The following is a 21,912-nucleotide window of genomic DNA, read 5'->3' on the forward strand; positions in this document are numbered from 1 at the left end:
TCTCATCTGATTTTATTATCTCATGCACGTAACTTTATTAAGCAAATACGTTGTTTTGTCAAGAACTTCCTGCTATCACATTGCTACCCTTTTGCCCTTTTAAATTGAATTCCTCATGAGGTTTTTCATTTTTTTTTTTGTTTAGGATAGGTGCAACGTGACCAATCTACAAGTAGCTATTTTATCCCCCTTATCCTTTTCTTTCAGATGTTCCTGAGCTTTTACCTTGTTACAACTCCTATGTTCCCACAAAAAGAATTTCAACTGATGGAGATTTCTATCAATTTGCTGTTCTAGAATTTCTGGATTGATCATACTAAACAAAGTGAAACATGATCTTCTGTGATAGAAGTTATAGCAGCATATTGATGGAATGTAAGCACAGTCCTTCTTTTTGAATAAATTTTCATTCAACTCTTTGAACAAGTTTTTTTTATTTACTTTTTCCTCTCCCCAAGCAGAAACCCCAAGCAAGTTAGGTAAGGAACCCTTTCTGAAACTGTTGTGCTACAAGCAATTGAAAAATAATGTGTATAATTGTGTTTCATAAGAGTTTTCCATCTACCACACAGAATCATTTTCCTGCATTCTAACTGTGAAACAGAAGTGTTACAAGTAGAGTAGCAGGTTGCTTTAGGCTGTTTTTCTGTATGTTTTGGGTCTTTTTGTATTTGTTTCATGTTAAGGTCTACATTAGTACGTGAAATTCTTCTAATTAAATCTTTTATTTTAACACTTTTAGTTTCAGTTGATCAAAACCTTTCAGAGTAAACAAAAAACATGAATAAGAAAAGTTTATCCTTAAAATCTGTTTCCATTTATAATGAACTAAACAAAAATAGCTGACAACATCCCAGTCACTAAACAGAAACAGAAGCTTAACGCAGCAGACATACTTTGTAGTGTTTTTAATAGCTGACTCTAGATTCAGTACCACTAAAATGTTATAATTCTTGAGCCAACCAATATCATGCCATTAAAGTGCTTTATTCATTTATTCAAGTTGTTTCACTGACTTATTCCTCTGACATGTAAGCCATTACAATGTCAACTGCAATGTCTCCGTGTTATGATGTTACAGTAATTGCAGTCTCATACATTTCAATTTTTTAATGCTAATTTTTATTGCTTCACACGGCCCCTCTTCTGATGTTAACTGCACTGTCTCAGACATTTCCAGTAGCAGTAACCATTCCAGCAATATATAACTGCAGCTTATTGGCAAGAACTTAGACTTAGGCCTGCTATTTACATCAAAATTAGTCCAAATCATGTTAGTTATATGAAGAAATTAATGATATTGACAGTAATTCCACCCTAAATACAATTTAACTTAAGAATTATGACTACATTGTAAATGGTGTGGGGAAGGGGGAAATGAATAAATTACATTCCAGATCTTAAGCTGCAGCACGTTTCCTCATCCAAACAAAATAATTTGGAGTGTGACTTGTTTTCCAGACTTCAAGTTCTGTAAAGCATTACATTATAAGCATGCATTGCTTATAATTGCAACTATATAAGCATGCATTGCTTATAATTGCAACTACATTTTCCCTTTTTTTTATCTTGCATGAGAAATCTCAGTGATCAACTGTTGTTTTGTTGTTGTTGTTGTTGTTTGTTTTGTTTTGTTTTTCAAGATGTTTAAATATTAGCTACAAGCATCCCAGAATGCCTTAGACTCTTTTGACGAGAGTTAAGGAGCAGGCAAAGTCCCAGACACTGTGTCCTCAGAAGATAGAGGGAAGAAAGAGGGAAGAGAGAAAGAGATCCTCCATAGCTCAGTGAGGATTCCTTGTGCAGTACATATACAGCAATGTCTGGCTGGGCCAGTCAACAGACATATGGGGAATATAACTTACCCTGAAATTTTCCTTTTCTTCTTCTGTAACTCAGTCAGGTTGTTAAATACATTTGCATTCTACAACAGAAAAAAAGAAGTGCTTTTACTCAATAATGCTATACAATCTTTGAATATAAAAATCTAAGTCCTACTTTAAGAATTAATGTATATCAACAAATAAATGGTCAATAAATGGCCATTCATGAGCATAAGAGGTCAAAAATCTAAGTCAGTTGAATGAGTTAAGTTTAGAACAAAAGCTCTTCAATATTTCTTCCAATCTAAGTCAAACTCTTTATCCATTTTCGCATGTCAGCTTTAGATATTTAGAAAGATCAATAAAAATTAGAGTAAAATATTCATTGTTATTGATATTCACCTTATTGATCTATGAATGCAATAAACAAATCAAATATGACATCCAGCAACAAAACTGTTGATCTGCAGAAGTTAACTGAAAACAATTTAGGACATCAAGATGTAATATTTAGGAAAATATTTGTTAATGATCTAAATAAAACAATGAATTCAGTCCATAGAGAGTTCCTAAATAATCTGACCAGGTGATTGCTATATGACTACATATTCAAAGTTCAAATAACCACCTAAAAACAAATGTGTGGAACAGTAGCAATCATTCAGACCTATCACTTCTTGGTTCTTACGCTTCTGTCTTAGAACCTGTACATCAGAGTTCTATTTAAGAAAATAGGAACAAAAAGGTCTATTTCAATAATGGAAATGGTCTCTTGTTCCACAGTCAGACTATTTCAGACAACCACAAGGTTTTCCTCTTCCTATTACAATGTTCTCTCCCAGCAAGGACAGGAAAATTACACTCTCCAGGTTTTTCTGCTGCAGCTTTATCTAGAGAACATCTGAAAATAGACACCTATTTCTATTACATCCTATAGACAAAATTTTATCCACCTTGCTATTTATCGTGCCTTCATTATTCACTAAACCCATGACCAGGCTACAGGCTCCACCGTCACAAATTGCTCTAAGCTCCCAGAAACCTCCAGTTTAGCACAAGCAGAGTGGTACACTATGGGCAACCTACAATCTTTCCTTCTCTGTTAGACAATTACAGGCTACTTTGTTTCTCTTGAGCTCCTCTTTCCTGTGAGGATGGATGAAGGCCTTGTCTTCATCAGGTGCTGTCAGGTGGCCCCACAGTTTGGCAACATGTATTCGGGGGCATCAGATCCCCACCCCACCATCAGCAAAATAAGTTCATCTAAATTGAATGGTCCCAATACCAGATTAAGTTCTCAAACATTTTAATTTGAAAAACATTTCTAAAAATATCAAATTTAGTTTCGTACTGTAAGAAGAAGGCTGTAAGACTTTTATTTGCCCAACCAGATCGAAATAACTCAGCAATAGTGCTCCAAATTCTTTTAGCCCAAACTTTCCATTGCTCCCAGTATACCATTAAAAATAATTCCCCTGCATCTGGTCATTTATTTTTCCTCAAGTGCCAAAGCCAAAAGTGTAACTACCAATGAAAGAAAAATTCAGAAAAAACAAAAAACTGCCACTGTGATTATCATAAAGCATATGTATAAGCAAGTAGCATCAAGTCTGCAATCAACTATTCGTGAAATATTATAAATGAATTCTCTGTATGTCATAAGCATCATTTATTCTCAGATTCTGTGGTTGAACTCGATCATCTTGAAGGCCTTTTCCAATCTGAGCAATTCTATGACTGCGCTTTTTCATTAAATTTCATCTCTTAATACGGACAGTCTTCTGTCTCATGAAAAAATATTCTGTACTTCATGATTCTAGTAGGAGATGAGAAGAGACTGAATCAAACTGGTTACATTTCAGGTTTTTCAGGTTCCATTTGGAAGGTACACAAACCAAACAGTTTAAAAGAATTATAAAACAGGAATATTATTTTCGAGCTAATCTTCAGTTTGTTGCTTCTGTTTCTTTTTTCTTTCTTCTGTAGAAATAACACAGCGTTATTTTCATTTTAAGATTTTCTTCATCATTAGATGTTTAGTTTTTAATCAAAAGGTGTTTGCAAAAAATTACAAATTATTATTGGTTGCTATTTCATTATTATTATTTTTTTTTTTCCTTCAGGAAATGCATTATTTGAGTACTCTCGCTGTGCTCATGCATCTGTATCATGAACAGCTTTGCACATGGGCTCACATACACTATAAAATTAGTGCTACCAGTGGGGGTAATTGAAAATTAACTGTTGAATCCTGGATGTGTGGCCTAAATGACCAGTATCATTACAGTCTTCCAAGGGATCCTTATCTCTTTCATTTAGACTTTGAGAAGAGATTAGGATTAATGGTTTTCACTTTATAAATACTCAATGAAATCAGTTTAATTTAAATCCAGGGTGTTCCATGTGACTTATATAAGAAGGGCAACTAGTAAATGCTGAATGCTTTTCATTAATGATTAAGCCAACAAGAAGCAGGAATAAGTTCATTCCATTTCAAGTAAACCCAAATACATCACTGCTGACCTACGAGAAACATCAGTCTCATTCTCTAATTCTATATGCCTTGGCTTAGAGACCAGCCCACAGAACACTATGGAACAAGTTGTACTAAGGAGGTGGGCTTTTTTGCTCACTTTTTATCTTCCTTAGAAGTACTAAGGAACTATTTTCCAGACTGAGAAATATGACAGAGCTGAGATTCATTCCTTACGGCCTATGTACTTGAAACTTTCCACTATCCACCTTTATCTACCACTATTTTACTTACTTAAAAATAAAATATTTTAAAAAATTACAGAAATTTGTAAAATGTTTATTTTTAAAATTTGAGTACTTGCAGTGACTGGAACAATCTATCCTTAAGGAAACTGGGCTAATAAAGTAGTTTAGATGTTCAGCAGATTTCCTGTCTGTACATATATTTAAACCAACATTAATATGAAAACAAGCTTAGACTTTTCTCTTTCTCTACTACAATTACAAAGCCATTCATACTTACTGACAGACCACTAGGATGGTTGTTTTTCTGCATACTAATAATGCAGCTATTTTTTGGCAGTTCTCTGAAACAGAAGACAACTAATCAATTTCTGCTAATTTGATAAATATAATGAAATCAATCAAGCATTATAAGAAGTGGACAAAATACACTGCTCTAAATGCAAGCTCATATATTCTAGACACTCTGCTTATAACTGAACCATTGAAGAAAGAATTAATTCCATGCCCTCAATAACCATCTTTTCTATAGATGGCCTTTATAAAGGATCATATGTTCCAAAATAGTTTTAACTATTCTGAATCACACAGTTAAAACATTATGGCTATTCAGATGCTCACAGTTTAATATTACCTGCACATGCAGTCTAATTCAAACCTAAAACAAAAGTTAATATTTATTCTGAATCTTGTATATTATTCACATGACTGTTACGCATTAGAGATGTTTAAGATGGAGTAAGAAAAAAAAGGCTAATTATTTAATTGGAACTACATGGTAAATAATCATATTGAGGTTCACATGTGCCAGTGAAAGTTATTTGCTAAGATCTTAAGGGTAAAAACATGTCATACAGTCAGACTTCCTGAATATGGTTGTGCTTGATCTTAAGAACAACTACTAAGAGTCTACAGAGAATAACTGTTTAACTGCATAATCATTTAGTGCTACGTATCAGACACATTTAGAGCATTTTGGTCTGTACATTTGTAACGTTCATCAGTAGACATCCTGCTACTGAAAGATTCAAGTTCCTGCTAAGTTAACTACAGTGATAATTGTATTTTTCAGAGACAAAAGATGGCATCTAACATACTCAAGGGGTATCAGCATCCCCAGTTAACAGGAAAGACTGGCTTAAGTTAAGAACATTCATGTGACTTTCTCGTAAATAAAAAAACGTAAGTTTTGTAGAAAAATATTAAATCTACTTCCACCTGCAGGAGAACTTCTAAAAGGTTTGCTATTAAAAGGATCATCCCTGGTGCATACTACTGCTGGTGTGAGGCTTGCAGAAAATATTTGAGAAGACATGTGAGAAGATGCATGATAGCACAACTTTTGTATTCTAAACTGCCTTTGTTCTTTCATCTCTTCCTGCACCTTCTAGAAAATATTTTTGTCAAATAAACATCTTCATTTGTGTGACAATTTGTGTTACAAGTATCACAGAATCACAGAATGACCCGGGTTAGAAGGGACCTCAAGGATCATGTAGTTCCAACCCCCCTGCCTAGCAGCGCCTCCAAACATACACATTTACTAGATCAGGTTGTCCAGGGCCCTGTCCAACCTGGCCTTGAACACCTCCAAGGACGGGGCATCAACAACCTCCCTGGGCAGCCCGTTCCTGGGCCTAACCACTCTCCTAGTGAATAACTTGCCCCTAACATCCAACCTAAGTAGTTACAATACAAAATGTTAGTGGAACTTATCACACCAAAATGTTTATTTTATCTATAAATCAGGACACTGTAGCACCATGACAAACACCCAGGTGACTTGCTTGAAGGTGACAGCAAGTGTTCCTTGCATCCATCACTCAGCAACAATCAAAACATCAGTGCTATTGTCTCAGTCAAAACTAGGAAAAGGGGAGGCCACAGTGCAGCACTACCTCCACCACTCACACCCTCAGTCAAACCAAAACCCACTTGCTACTGGTGCCATTGCCACTTGATGAGTAAAACGTGGTGATTGCCAATAACATTTCAGCCTACTTTTTGTTTTTTTTGTCATCTCAAAGAACAAGCAAAAAAAAAAAAAAACAAAAACAAAAACAAAAAAAAACAAAAAAAACCCCAACAAACTGTGGATGAAGGGTTTTCAACAAAAATGAACAGAGGAGTAATTTTTGTGATGACAATATAGCACTACGCTTAATCTGCAAGGAAGGAAATTGCTTTTCAAAGACTACAATTTGAAAACTAAATGCCAAAACACACTACCAGATTCAACATATATCAAGGAAAGTTGTATAATGACAAAACAATGGAACTGAGAAGTCTGTCACCTCAAGAAAATTTTTATTGTTGTTTTTTTTCTTCTTTTTTATTTAAGTTACTACTCAAACAGGTTTAATTACAGAAGCTACTTATGTGGTAAAAACTTCAACTGCAAGAAAAATCAAAAGTATTTACAGGTGGGGTAAGTTTATTAAGCAATATATGGACAGCACAACAGGCATAATTTGTCCTGATTAAAAAAAAATAATAAATTCTACAAAACATTAGTCACCAGATTATAACCCAGTAAATGCAGGAAATAATTTAAAAAAAAAAAAAAAATCAAAAGAAATTTGGAGAGTAAAGCTCCTGCTGTCAAATTTTATGCTGTGGCAATAGATGAAAGTGCTGATGCTACAGGTATGACTCAACCTGTCATTTTTATTAGAGGTATTGATAATGAATTGATGCTGCTGAAAGAGACATCTAAAACTTTTATTTTCATCAAGCAGTAAAAATTACATTAAAGCAACATTTTTAAGCTTCGATCAACATATTGGATATAGCATCCCCTCTGATGAATGATTAAAAAAAAAAAAAAAGACTTTAATAGATGACACTATTGCTGCTAGCATCTCATGTTTGATGAAATATCACTGTATTGTACATCAATTCAACTTATAATCAAACACATTAAAAATTGATAACATCAAGCAAATCAAAGCTGTGAATTCCATGAAGTCCAAGAGATAGGGATATCATTTACTTTTCTGAAACAAGGTTGCAAATTTGGGGTAAAATGCAAAGACAATTTTATTATTTGTAAAATTAAATAAAATCATTTATGGAATCAGAAGAAAAAAGTGTGCCAGAACATGAAGATGAAATCTTGCTCACAAATTTTGCATTTCTATTGAATTTCATTGCTCACTTAAATGACTTAAAGTTGTCTTAAAAGTAAAAAATTGACTTATTTTATGTTCCAAGCCACCACTGCATTAACAAAGAAACTTAATGGCAAGCTCAAGTTATGGCAAATAATTTCATGCATTTTGATTCACTGACTAAACACAGTCTTGTGAAAAGTGAAAGATGTGCAGCCTTTTTTATTCAAGAAATTTGGGAATAGATTACAAGTTTGTAAAAAATTCAGCTTTTTGTTCTATTTGAGATTTCTTTAGCATCTGAAAAATATATTACCTCTGAATTTTCCCATAAAGTGTATAGAGTTGCAATTAAATATTCAATTCAAAATTTCATCATGTTTCTTTACCAGACTTCTTACCAAAGACACATCTTACCAAAGGAAAATGCATTCTTTAAAGAATACATGAATATTCACTGAGTTATTAACTATAGATGAAGGACAGTGATGTGTCATCAAACAAACAAAAATGAAAGCACCACAGCCAGAGCCTGAAAAACAGATAAAATGAAATGTTTATATTGAAATCTCAAGAAGAATGTCTTCTGGAAATATATTGTAATCTTCACAGTTTGAAGCTTTTTTGCATAAAAGAACAACAATACTATGCTGAAAATAAAATGCAAAACCGGAAAGACACTGACAGGCAAAATTATTCATCAAAGAGTAAGAAAACGATGTTCTGTGGGAATATTTTATTGCAGCTTAGAAAGACAACCTAGAATAGGTAGAAAACTTTGATACAAGTTCTTTGAGGCAGAATAGAACAAGGAGTCCTTTTAATCTTTTTTTATGCTGCCTAGCACATTAATGTGCTTCTAAGTACAAACAACTTCAAATAATGATGCATTATTAACAGTCATTTAATATGCACTAGCATGTTCATAGATGTAATTATCTTTAGCTGATCTGAGGGGTGCTCATTTTTCTAGATAAAATCACATTCTTAAGAACTCAACAAAATCTAACTTAAAACTAATACCTATTATTAAGAAAGCACAGGCAGAACAGTACATTTTAATAGCACATCCTCCATCCATAGTTTACAAAATATTTATGTCTTTATCCAAAAGGATATTTATAACATATATGTCTTTATCCAACAGGATATTTATAATATTTATGTCTTTATCCAGCAGGATAAACAGCAAAAGAAAATGAATAAATGGGAAAAACCTCCACCAGTTGTGTAAAAGAAACAGACTGTTTTTGTCAGTCCCAAAGAAATAGAAGAAGGGCAATCGTAACACAAACATAAATTCAATGTAAATATAAAGTCTTCTCTGTCACAGTTAAGCCATAAATTTAGTCAAAGCAGCCTTGGGGAAATCAACTTCTTGTCAGTCAATACAGGACCAATTGGGAATGCCATTTGATCATCGTATAGTAAGAGAAGCTAAACGGATACTTTAAACTGTCAGGGAAGCCAAGTTAATCATCTGCTTACTGTAATGAAGGGTTCACGCTTTTGCTAACAGTTACTCAATACGTGCTTTAAAAAAATAGAGCTTAGTTCTATTGAAGGCAGTGCAGAAGGAATATGCTTCAAGACTGACTTTGCAGACATCACACAGAAGAAAAAAGTGAAATAATATAGCAAGAGAAGCTTTCAAAGAAATGGCATGCTGATTTTGAATTTTAAGAGGGTTACATTGGGCACCCATTTTATATATTGCATTGAGGATGATAAAGCAAAGCAAACCAGTATGGAACAAGTCAGTCTCTAGGAAGTCCTTCCTATTTTCTCTTACACTACTTCGAACTTAAGAATGAAAAATGTCCTAGGAAGTTAAACCTATTTGTTATAGAACAAGTATGACCAGCAAAGAAAATTAGAAACTGGTTAGTAGGAAATTTGATAAGGTAGGAGAGCTTTTAAGATCTTTTCTACAGCAGAACAAAGTCAACACTTTGCAAGGTTTCCCTTAGCTATACTCATATGAACACAAGGCTAGAAAAACAAAATTAGGCTGAAAATAAAATTCTTACATGAGTGTGTGACATAACTTACAGATATCATTTATAGCCTTACCATAATTTTAACAAGTGGAAAGGAAAAAGGAATATACTTCATAAAAATAGCAAAACAATAGTGTTCTATGCATTCTGACTAGCCATCTTTGATACTGTAGGTATATTTTTATTCTCCATATCTCTCTGTCATAGTAACATATGACAAGTGAGAGGACAGACTGTCCAGGAACCACATATTTTAATAATGAGAAGGCAGAGTTTAAGGGAAAGTTGTGCTTGTGTACAATGTGCCATGCTACCTCGATTAGGAAGCAAAACATTTTCTGAGTGCAACCCTTAACGTATTGATAGGATGGTACTAACTCCTTAAAGAAATATGCCTTAACTCTATACAAGTACCTAAAAAATAAAATAAAATAAAAGTTTAACACATAGCTTTGCTTTTTGAATCTTTTACTCTAATTGTTCCTACAGTTTCCTCTAACAAAAGAGAAGATTTCCCACTCAGCTAAACTATTTTGAGTCAGTTTCTGCCCATTCCTCTCAGACAGTTGTCTCTCTTTTCTCAACATCCAAGAGCATCAGTGCACATGCAGCAGTTCCAAGCAAGGCAGTAGGCATTTCCCAAGGGGAACTGGGCTCCCCGCTATAACAGAATCACAGAGTTGTAGGTGTTGGAAGTGACTCCCAGAGATCATCAAGCCCAACCCCCCACCAAATCAGGCTCCCTTCAGCAGGTAAACCTGTGCAGCCCATGCAATGAAACACAGCCAGAGCAACCTGACTGTTCTGCTCCTTTTGAACACCAAGAAAACAAACCTTTCTTCCTTTATATCTACTGACATCACTTAAAACATGTTTCTCTGTTACTAATCAATCATATCACAAACTTAGGTTTAATTCCATTACCAAAAAGGTATAAAGCACACAAGAAACTCATTTGAAGTTGTTTGTCTAAACTTTCACAATCCACATAATGACTATACAGTTTCTATTTTGAAACAGTCAAAATTACTGAATTCAAAACCTTTCCCAGCTTTGCTGTTTGATCAACATTCAATAATTATTATTGTTAGAAAAGCCTTACATAATAGCCATAATTTTGACCTTGGCTTTCTGCCCAGTAGTCAAAGAATTAAGTTCCAGGACTTCATGACCATTTACTTTCAATCTTTTCCATACAAAATAAGGGCAGAGAAAGATTTCAGAGTATGCATTTGGGAAGAGAAGTCTCAGCTACATTAATTCAAAGTTTGTCCAATTTTAATTACAGTGTTTGAAATTAGATAACAGTGCCACAGAAAGAAATTCACCCAAGTGCCAAATGTGTTTATAATTCACCACAATATCCTTACATCCTGCTGTTCAGGTTGCAGTAATTTTTCATTTGCCAGCCAGTAATACCACCCTAATCACCTACTATATTTGAATTTTTCCCCTAAGAATTGCATGCTTCATGTTATTAGCACTCCTGTACAGTACTGCAATAATAGTTTCATATCTTTAATTTAATTTTCTAGCAAGAAAGAATCATCTCAGTGTAAAATTTTACAGTAAATACAGAAAATTAGAAGTTTAGACGTAAAGCCTCTAACACATCAAAAGTTGAAAGAATTATTTTCTAAGTCAGTGACAAGCCCATATTTCTACAAGTTCTGTTTGGAAGAGTATAAGCTGACTTTATAAATCTGCTTGAGCAAGGCAGCTATTAGGAACCTCTGGAAGTCTGACATGCATTCAGAATGATACACAAGTCCAAAAGAACAAGATAAATGTAAAAAGAAAATAAAGGCCTCTTCTCTCAAATCAGACTTTGTTAACATCTGTTACGCTTTAGTTATACCACATTTAGTATTAGAATACAAGAGCTTTGTTAGAAGAAATGTTCAGTGATCAGCCAGCCCTACTGGCTGACAGCTAACAAAAGTCTAAAGCATATAAATGAGGGCAGTATCCAAATACCTCTTGAGCACTGACAGGCATGGGGCATCAACTACTCTTTTTGGAAACCTGTTTCAGTTCTTGATCACCATAAATCAATGTTTCCTAATGTCGTTTAAAACCCTCCTGTCACAGCTCTGTGTAATTCCCATACTACCATAAGTTCCCAGGAGCAGAGACCAACACCTCCCCTGCCCTTCCTCCTCAAAGAGTAGTAAGGGCACCTCTTGGCCTCCTCTTCGCCAGGCTGGGCAATGCAAGCATCCTTGGCCTTTCCACATAGGACAGACCCTCCAGCCACATTTATCAGCCTTGGTGCCCTCTTCTGGTATCTTCTGAGGATCTTAACATCTGATCCACAGTGAGTTAGGTTTGTATTTTCAGAAATGAAAAGCACATTTAGTCAGAAGTGACTTGGTGTATCTAGCAGCTTCCATCCTCCCCTGAAGATTCAATTGCTTTCTTTGCTTGCAAAGCTGTAGCCATTTGCACCAAGCAGGAAGCTATTCCCATCCTAGAATTTACGTCATTGGTTGAGGAGTAGGTTTTCACAAAGTTTTGCTCCAATTTCTAAGGTACTACAATTTTCACATATCATTTATAATCCAAGCCTGACAAACAACTTCTAGATTTACAACATTTTTTTATTACTACTACCATGACCAAGCAGGCAAAATGCTGCATCAAACTTACAAAAACATCTCATATACGTAAATGTTACACTGTTAAAAAACTGCACTTTATATACCAAGTGAAGGAGTGAAGATTGCTTTTTAACAAGAACTAAGGAATGCTTGAAAAACGAAACACCCAAGCTTTCTGAGATATAAATCTGAAAAATATAAACCTATAGTATTATTTTTTCTGGTTTTAGTATTCCTGTTTTTTCAGTTTCCATTACATTCTACTTTTAAGTATTGTAGCACAATCATATATTTATAACTTTACCACTTACACTTCAGTCTACTGAATTCACTCCTACCAAAGAGCACTTTTTTACTCTGCTCTATCAGTTTGAATGACTGCTCAGAAATATTTTGTGACATATGATGCACTGCATAACAGTATTCCTGAAGTACAATGCATCTGTTGACTTTTTTTTTCATTTGTTTTAAGGTTACTTGCTTGTTTTTCCCCTTTTTCTTATTACAGCAGCTTGCTTTATATTTTTTTAATTACTGCCTCTTTCCTGGAGAAGAACTTCCAGCCTTTGTTCCTACAACAGCAGCATTTCTAAACCTTCTGAAACAAAAGCCAAGACTCAGTTTAATTTGTATTGCAAAACCTGGATGGCCCCAGTTCTTTATTTACAAGTTGTTTTTCCTCAAGTGTACCTTGCTATGTTTATTATTACTCGAGGTGTGCAGTCAGTTCAAATATTTACTAAGAAGAATTTTTAGCCATATTAATACACTCTTAAGTAGTTTAATGAGCAATTTTAAGTAAAATTGGATGTTGAAAGTGTTTCTGTAGAAATCCAAGTGCACATATTTAAGTTATTAGTACCAAGGACACATTTAGCTACACCATCTGAAATTCATTGGGATGGGACATATTTTCTTAGAATCATACATAGAATCACCCAGGTTAAAAAAGACCTTGAAGATCATCAAGTCCAACCACAGCCTAACCACAGTACCCTAACTCTAACTGTCCTCTGTTAAATCATATTTAAACCAAATACCTTAAGGAAGCTATATTTTTTTGAATACTCAACCGATTTAGCGTTTCAAAGTATAGCATTAGGTCCTCTTTTTCATGGAAATATACCTAACAATAGCAATACTTAAGTCTGATGGATTACCAAAACACCAACCTCAACGCTGAAACAAAATCATTTGTCAGTGGTTTGATGCAATAGGAGATCTATTATTAGCAATGATAAATTGATAGGATGACTTCTAGTTATACCCCAAATCCCAGTAAAGGCTGATTACAGAAACACCATATGGTCCTCTCCTTCAAGCTATATTAGGGGCTGCATTGTTTGATAAATGTTTGCTTATTTTAGACAGAACTTTATTAGGAAATATCAACAGAATCTGGGCATCAGATCCTACCTACTTCTCCCTTATTAAACAATAAATTAAAATTGTCTGGAATTATTCCACAGATTACTCCCAAGAAGAGGCCAGTGTTTAATAAATGTAAGGAGACCCTATTGCATTGGCAAGTTTGTTCTTCTGTACACAGAATAGGGAATAACTGGCTTTTAAAGTAAAAGAAAACCCTGCTAAATATTGAATTTTTTTAATGTAAATCTCTATAATCGGTTTTGTGCAAGTATGCATATTTCAGAAAGATAATCTCTAAAACCCTGTATGCTTTCACATTCTAGAGAATCCTTTTTAAACTCTGCAAGACCACCATCTAGAATTTGCTCCTAGAAATCTGAAAAGCTATACTGCCCTGTCTGTCCAGCTTACAGCCAATGAATCATAACATGTACTTAAATGAGGAAAACTTCACTGGAATGGAGATAAAAAAGAAAGTACAACAACCGTTCTATTTTTTTAAATTGGAAGCCTCCCTGATGAAACAAGGCACCTCACTCTCTGCCCAGCAAGTGTTCATGCAGGTACCTCATTGCTTATCTGATTGAAAAGCCTGGGAATTTTCAATCAATCCCATTGATTAATTTACTTGAATATATTTATTTTCCCCCTTTGTGTTCTGTTGCCAAGTGTTTATTTCTAAAACTGACTTGAACTCTGATTTTATCAGAGATAAAATACAGCTGACAAACAACATTTGTGCCTATAGTACATGGGTGTATCAATTCATAGATCCCTTGCAATTGAGTCAAAACCAAGCTATAACCTAAGAAACTGACTTCCTATATTGAATGACACCAAGTGAACTTCCCTGTTGATATACTACAAGCAGACAAAAAATGAATTCATATAAAAGGAAGTTCATACAGTTTAGAAGTAACTAGCTTTGAGAAACAGTTTAACAAATAGCTGCACCACAGTAAAAAGTTTGTCAATGCAAAAATGTGTGACAGGCCAACAACAACTATATATATATATATATATATATATATATATATATATATATATAATTATTATTATTATTATTATTCTTTAAAATCCTACTTTAAGTGATAAAATATATCTGAGAGATAAAAAGACTGATCTGTAAATGAACTGCATGGATTTACATCCCAAAATTGTCCCAACACACTTAGCGTAAACAGTTCTTGCTTTATAGGAGGATATTATTGAATTAGATTGGTATAGACAGCATTCTATATAGCATGTTATTAAAGGTGAGTTATAGTTTCTAACAATCTTAACAAAAACTACATTTACTCAGTTGATTAGCACTTCCCAGTACTGACTCCTACTTTTTCCATGCTGTTCTGCCTCAGGTTAAAATTTGTCAAAGAATTGAAACAAAACCATTGTACACAAACATTTCCATCTCCTTACCCAGCCCAAGAAGATTTAAACAAATCTATATGAAAGTGAGGTTTTTTAGTGGTTTGTTGTTTTTTGTTTGTTTGTTTTTACTCATTTCTGAAACAGGGAACACCAGTGGGGATTTTTTGCAATTTAAAAAAAATTTGTAAGAATTTGTAGAAATACACAGCTGTACCCCACAGTCAATGAAAAAGGTGGGAACAAACTATGAAAAGTACTTAGTCATATTCACAAGTCCTACCAACTTGCTGAAAATCTGCATTAACGCCTTGTCAGAAATGTAACACTGGAAGATCTTTTAAACGTTGTGTTCCCTGAACAAAATTGTATTTCTTCTTGTGTTACTTACAGATATCAAAGGAAGTTATTAAAGAAGAAAAAATCAAAGAACAGAATTAATTTATTATTATTTATCCTCTTGGGCTTTTTTTTTTCTTCATACTTTTTACTTTAGAATTCAGTGCAACCCCAACATGTTTTTGCAATTTCAGACGAAATGTACATGCTGTGAACTTACATGAAACGTTGTATATGAATTCACTTGAAGTACATAACCAAAATTTGTGAGAGAGGTATGAGATACTCTCTTAATGTTATAGAACATAATGGATCCTGCTTACAGCTGTGCAAGCTACACAAGCTTGCACTAAGGCCAAGCTAAGGCTTTTAGCAATGTAGATCTAAAAAACAGCATCTATTTTATTTTAATACTCTTTGGGACTTTTTACATAAACACACATGTGATAACATTCTCAAGTAGTAAAATTTTCTGCAGTAAGAAGTGCTAAACTTGTTTACTGCAATGTCATTTGCTTGGGTGGGCATCACTACCTTTTAACAGACAGTACAGCTGCACTGAGACAGGTGTGTGCAAATGAAGGGACTTCTTGTAAAAGCCCTCATCTATTGTTGTTTTATCTTGGAAAAGACCTGTAGAGTAATCTTTCCCAGTTGATGTGATGGAAAAAAAAAAAAAAAAAAGGAAGACATCTAATTAAATCCAAACATAAATGTTAAATGGTGAGTTTTCTTTTTCTAAACTTCACCAGAAAAGATTACAAAACAAAGCTGCACATCTAAGCTTTTACAGATCACCGCTGAGCAAAAGATTAGAATTAGATTTACGTTCATAGCAAACAAAAATTCAGATTAGGTGCTGGACTTCAGTTCACAGATAGAAATTCTCTTGTCAGTTACCCTGAGGATGCTTAGACAAAAGCCCCATGGTTTGCACACATAGTGCCAGTTTAAAGTTTTTATATAGCCATTTTATATGTGACTACATTGTTTAAGTGGAATTGGAGAGAAGGACCCAGAAAAGAGTACTCTCACCTCACACATCCTCTGTGGATCAGTACATCAAAGGTTGATGATATTTTGGGGTCACTCAGACTATTTGATGAGTGATAAAAGCAATCTGTATCACTCCAGGACAAGGGCTTGAGTTAAGAATCCGATTCCATGTTACACTTAGTTTTGCAAAGAATGACAGAAAACAGGTATGGTTCTGCATGCTTAGGTGACTAGAAAAATGATCATTCACAGGAAAAAAAGACTCACAGCAAAAAAAACCTGAGCGCAACCAAATGTACTCACGTGTATAAAAGAAAAGATCAGAACCTTCAGAATTCCTAACATACAGAACATCCATTTAAACTGAATCATGCATGTACATACTAGTAATAAATCACTCTGAGGCTAATCATTTAGAAGTATATGTCACTGAATTGTTATGAATCTGTTATGTCCCTAACACCCCACAAACTAAATTGAAAAGCCAGCTTCAACACAACACTTATATAGCTTTTTCCTCCATTATCTTGTATGTGAAATAAAATAATGTTTCTTAAATAGAAATCATTTTTATGTCAGAAATTGCATACCTGAACATTTGTGAACATACTCTCTTGCACACAATTCAAAGTCTGAAAGAAAAAAAGGACGAAAGAGAGTGTAGCCGATTTATAATTTGACCAGTTCCCTGAAAAAAAGTTTACTGACAGTTTTGTGTAGAGATTTGGGAAAATACCATCTGAAACTTAATTGTCTCATATCCTCAGGTGTGGGGGCTCCTTTTCAAGGCCACCAAGAATTTAGAAGTCTGTTCATGTACTGTAGTCACAGGAAAGAGATAAACAAGGGAATAAGAAGGCATTACTATTTCCTTCCACATCAGGAGAAATTTCTAACTCCTGAAAAATAAGCAGTCCTGTCCTTAACTTAATAACAATTTCAATGAAGCACATATTGGGTTTTTACTGAAGGCTTCTAATATGCATGATCACACACGACAGTTAAGCTCTCCTGCTGACTGACATCCGTTTTGCCTGAGGGAGAGTTTGCTAGATGCAATAGATACTTTTTTAAAAGAGGATGGTAAAGCCTGTTTAAAGATATGCCCTTCTCCATCCAAATGTATCTACAGACACCAACAGGATAGAACAAATGATAGCATATACTATACATCATTACCGTTTGATAGATATATGCTGTTTTAAATGGATAATGAATGGATTGTGGTCTCAGGAAATTTTTAGCAGGCTAGAACCCAAACAGCAAAAAGCCATGACCACCACTGTGCTAAGTAGCATTCTCAGCAAGAGACAAAAAGTTTAGGAAACTGCATTCCCTTTAGGCAACGGCAGATATGTGGTAGCTGTTCAGCACAAGCAAGATAGCATGCTCATTACCACAGACTGTGCATTTTAACTATCAAAACATATAAGCTTTTATTTCACTGATGCTAAATTCTCTTTGCAGTTTTATTTTCATTGATGTACATACTACACACTTCTCATGAAACCCCAAGTTAAATTTTCAGGATATCCTACAAATGCAGCTCTTTTTTTTCAGACAAGAATGAACTATTTACAGGTCTTCATATATCCTTAGATACAGTAAATATATACTTTTATTTAAATCAGGACGACCACCCTTGAGACTGCTGAAGTGATTAAATAGGGGAACTCCCCTCTGTGAGCTCAGCATTCAGTTATAGTGAACTCTCAAGAGAAATGAAGATAAGAGTGAAGATGTAATCCCAAATTCAGAATCAGAGCTGGAATGGTCTAATACATGATACTGAGAAATTGCAATGACCCCAAGTTCTAGGAGCAAGAGACTGATTCCACCACAAACAAAAAGATAAAAGAGGCAGAAAGAGGCAAATTAAATGAGGTGACCTCATGCACCTGCAGCTGCTGGATCTATCATACAAGAAAATTCAGAAATAGAGGAGGGAGACATTGGAAAGGAAAGCATAAGCATTCACTGTTTGACACAGAACAGATGCTAATACAAAATGAATTACAGGTGTAAGGAAGGTATAGCAGCTACATATTAGAGTAATTTAGCAATTAACACACATTTATTTTTTATGCTTGACATGTTTTTAATTAGGTTAGTTTAGCAGTTCTGGTCAATTCCATGAGAATAAAAAGTCATCATTTGTGTCCCATTACTGTATGCTAGCAATAGTAAGTTTTGTCTTTCAGTAGAACGTTTGGTGAGTGAACAACTAACAACTCTGCACAAATAACTCCCTTGAACAACAAATGGTCCTGGATACAGGTTAACTGAAAATAATGTGCATTAGCACCTTATTAGCACAACTTTTCCAGGTTGGCTTTTCATACCTCTGCTGTGCTTTTGGAAAGAAGTGAAGTTTCTACCCATCTAGTGATAGTATTCCCACAACAAAACAGAAAACAAACAAACAGAAAACAAAAGAAAAACCAACAAAAAACTAATATATTGCTACACTGAACAGATTATAGTGTGGCAGATAAACGGGATTGTGATTTTCTTATCTCACTGAATGTTACCATCCACATGGTTAACACAATAGTCTGGAAACGTGTTCTTTATTAGGTAGGAATTAAATCACCTAATTCCTTTAAAATAAAAGGTAATAATGTGACCTCACAAAACACCTGGGAATCGCAACAGATTACCCAATAGTCACAGAGTTATGATGCTAACATTATCCTAACATCAGGAAAAGAACAAAAATCCCATTCCTAAACTGGAAGACTGTAGTAAGGTGTCCAATCTTTGAAAAAGTTGTGTAGTAATAATTATAAATGAAAGATGATTATACAAATAATAATGACCAAGAGAAATTATGAGCTTGAGAGAATTGATATACAAACGTCCTGAACTTAAGAAAAAAAATATCTTTCCAAGTCATTAGTTCTTTATAACATGTCATTGAGTAAAAGAGTGACGGGAGGAACTGGGGCTGTTTAGTTTGTGGAAAAGGAGGCAGAGGGGAGACCTAACTGCTCGCTTTCAGCATCTGAAAGGTGCTTACAGCAAGAGCAGGGCTGGTCTCTTCTCACATGTGACAGGACAAGGTGAAATGACCTCAAGTTGTGCCAAGGTAAGTTTAGGCCGAATATCAAGAAAAACTTCTTTACAGAAAGGGTCGTTAAGCACTGGAATAGGTTCTCCAGGGAGATGGTTAACTCACTGTCCCGGGTTACCTAGATTTACCTATGCCCATGACAGGGGGGAGCCACCCCGTAGGGCCCCCCCAGCCTGGAAAGAAAAGGAAAAAAGGTGAATGGGATAAAAACAGCAATCTAAGGAGGAAAACTTATTTTACTAAATATGATATTGGAATACAAGATAACACAATATAATATAATTGAGGCTAATAAATCGAACAAAACAGAGAGAGAGAGTCTCCGAAAACCAAGAGGCCTACTGTGAACTCTAGGTGACACGGCTGGAACGCTTCCCACTCTCCGAGAAGTCCGAGAGAGAAAAAACTCCAGCCTGGGAATGAGATTATATAGCGTCCTGATCCCGTGACTTATCCCTGACCGTGATGTTCTCTGGGATATGTAGTCTTCTTCTGTGAACTGCACATTCGATAAAAGTATCCATACTTTACATGATGTTATTATGTGGAATACTGATAGCAAAATTACAAAATTACAAAACCATGACAGTCACCATCCCTGGATGCATTTATAAACTGTTTGGATGTGGTGCTCAGGAACATGATTTAGCAGAGGGTTGTTAGAGCTAGGGTAGTATGGTTTAGTTTGTACTTGGACTGGATGACCTTTAAAGAGAGACAGTGAGGGGTTCAGAAAATCATGTGATAACATGCTTCGTATGATGAAAATGGGACAGCATTGCCTGCTTAGGAGCTTGTGAGTAACAAAGTACTTTTTTGTTTTAACCATAAGCCTTTGAGCAAACCTAAAGGCATTTTTTTAGCCTGTGCATTGAAGCACACCCTTTTTCTCACTCAGAAATCATATCAGCTGTTAATGACATTGTGCAACAAGAACAGATACAGTAGCTTTTTCCACCTGGTGGGCCACTACTTCAAATGAGTTCAATTTATGTATCATAACAGATAAATATTATTCATGAAATTGCAATACGAGATTTTATCACCTCTGCCACATGGTGAGAGTCACAGATATACACTCTATTTTGGAGTGATAGAAGAGAAAAATGCCAGAGTACACTTATAAAATTAATGGTGACCTCAGTGATCTAACTACTACTTCTGCATTAGACAAGAGAGTGTTAGAGTGACAAATGCAGCAAAACAGGATGCTGAAAATTAATAACATTATAGAAACTCTAACGAAAAAACAACACTGAAGATATGTATTTGAAAAAGGCTAGAACTGAAATTTCCATAAAGATAATATAAGTTGATATAAATGGAAGTGTAGTATTCCAGTACATTTCTAAAACACTTAGGTCTCCTGCTGCTTTGAACACTTATCTCAAAACCTTATATAGCAGAGAGAAGAGTTCCAATACAATTTTTCCAATAGTCCTCCCTCTCCTTCTCCCTCTCTCTCTATATATATACATATACACCTTTTTAATTTAAAAACCTCCAAATTCTCAGTTTATAACACCATACCATTCCCATTTTAAAAGTGAGGAAATTACATTCCCATCTTTAGTCCCCATGGCAAGTAAAGTACCCACTTACAACTCCAGGACCAGGTAAGTGAATATGAAGAAATTTACTTTAAGCTACTTAGTGATTCTCAGACTTCAGGCACACAAGCCCAGTTTCCAATACATTTATAATTATTGTGTATTTCCCAATTAGTTGTATTAAGTCTGTTGCAGATTGTCCCAAACACTTATGACTTTTTCTATTTACAAATTAGGTTTAATAAATAACTATCACATGTTAATAGAGGAGAGCACTTTTATGACACTAACACAATTTTACAGTTGAAAGATTCTCCCATATGCCATGACTTGCAGGTTTTTATGTATGCTTCCTTCTGTAATACCATGCAATACCATCCTCTGTTGAGAACCTGATATACGAAAGAACATCTTTGTTTCTTTGTTTTAAAGAACATATTAAATGATGCAATGATACCACTGAAGCTTACAAGAAGTAGATTTTCAATTGTTTTATAGCTGAAAGATCTTTTTTAGAGAGTAAAGAGACAGGCATCCCATGCTAATGATAAAGTACGTTATCTAAAGGGCAGTGCTAAAGGGTCACACATTATCCTTAGAAACATATTTACTAATATTCAATTGTTTAGGGCTTGTTTTTTCCCCTCCCCATACCATTATACGTAACTTGATTTGCTTTAATATTACTGCCTATAGTCAAAAAATAAGTAAGATTCCTGTTTATTAAAGTAGAATAATCTCAGAATTAGTTAACAGTAGCGTTCAACTGCTGTCCCTGAATTCTGAGTGGCATTTGTCAAGCTCCTTTTTCACATCACAATCAGCAGTACAGATGTCAATAGAAGTAATTATTGACAAGGGCTATTTCTGTGTCTGTTCTAGGACATATGTTTCTAAGTGGCTAGTTGCCAATATCACACAGCACAGCTGAGGATCCTCTGTCACTACTTCTGTTGTGCAGCAA

General features: G+C 34.8%; 1 long non-coding RNA gene across 2 annotated transcripts in view; it reads right to left on the reverse strand.

Annotated features, from left to right (window-relative positions):
• The window catches only part of LOC146761089 (uncharacterized), a 58,078-nt gene that overhangs the window by 19,600 nt on the left and 16,566 nt on the right, over positions 1-21,912 (reverse strand). The window contains exons 1-2 of one of the 2 annotated variants that reach the window (XR_014945388.1): positions 4,822-4,887; positions 1,866-1,924 (exon numbers count right to left, since the gene is read on the reverse strand). This is a non-coding gene — a long non-coding RNA (uncharacterized LOC146761089). Of the gene's footprint in view, positions 1-1,865; positions 1,925-4,821; positions 4,888-21,912 lie in introns of those variants that run through there. The other variant, XR_014945387.1, reaches the window with a different exon arrangement.

The sequence above is a fragment of the Coturnix japonica genome, chromosome 4 (genome assembly GCF_054131305.1).
Source record: "Coturnix japonica strain WE chromosome 4, WE-NBRP24, whole genome shotgun sequence".
Taxonomy (NCBI): domain Eukaryota; kingdom Metazoa; phylum Chordata; class Aves; order Galliformes; family Phasianidae; genus Coturnix; species Coturnix japonica.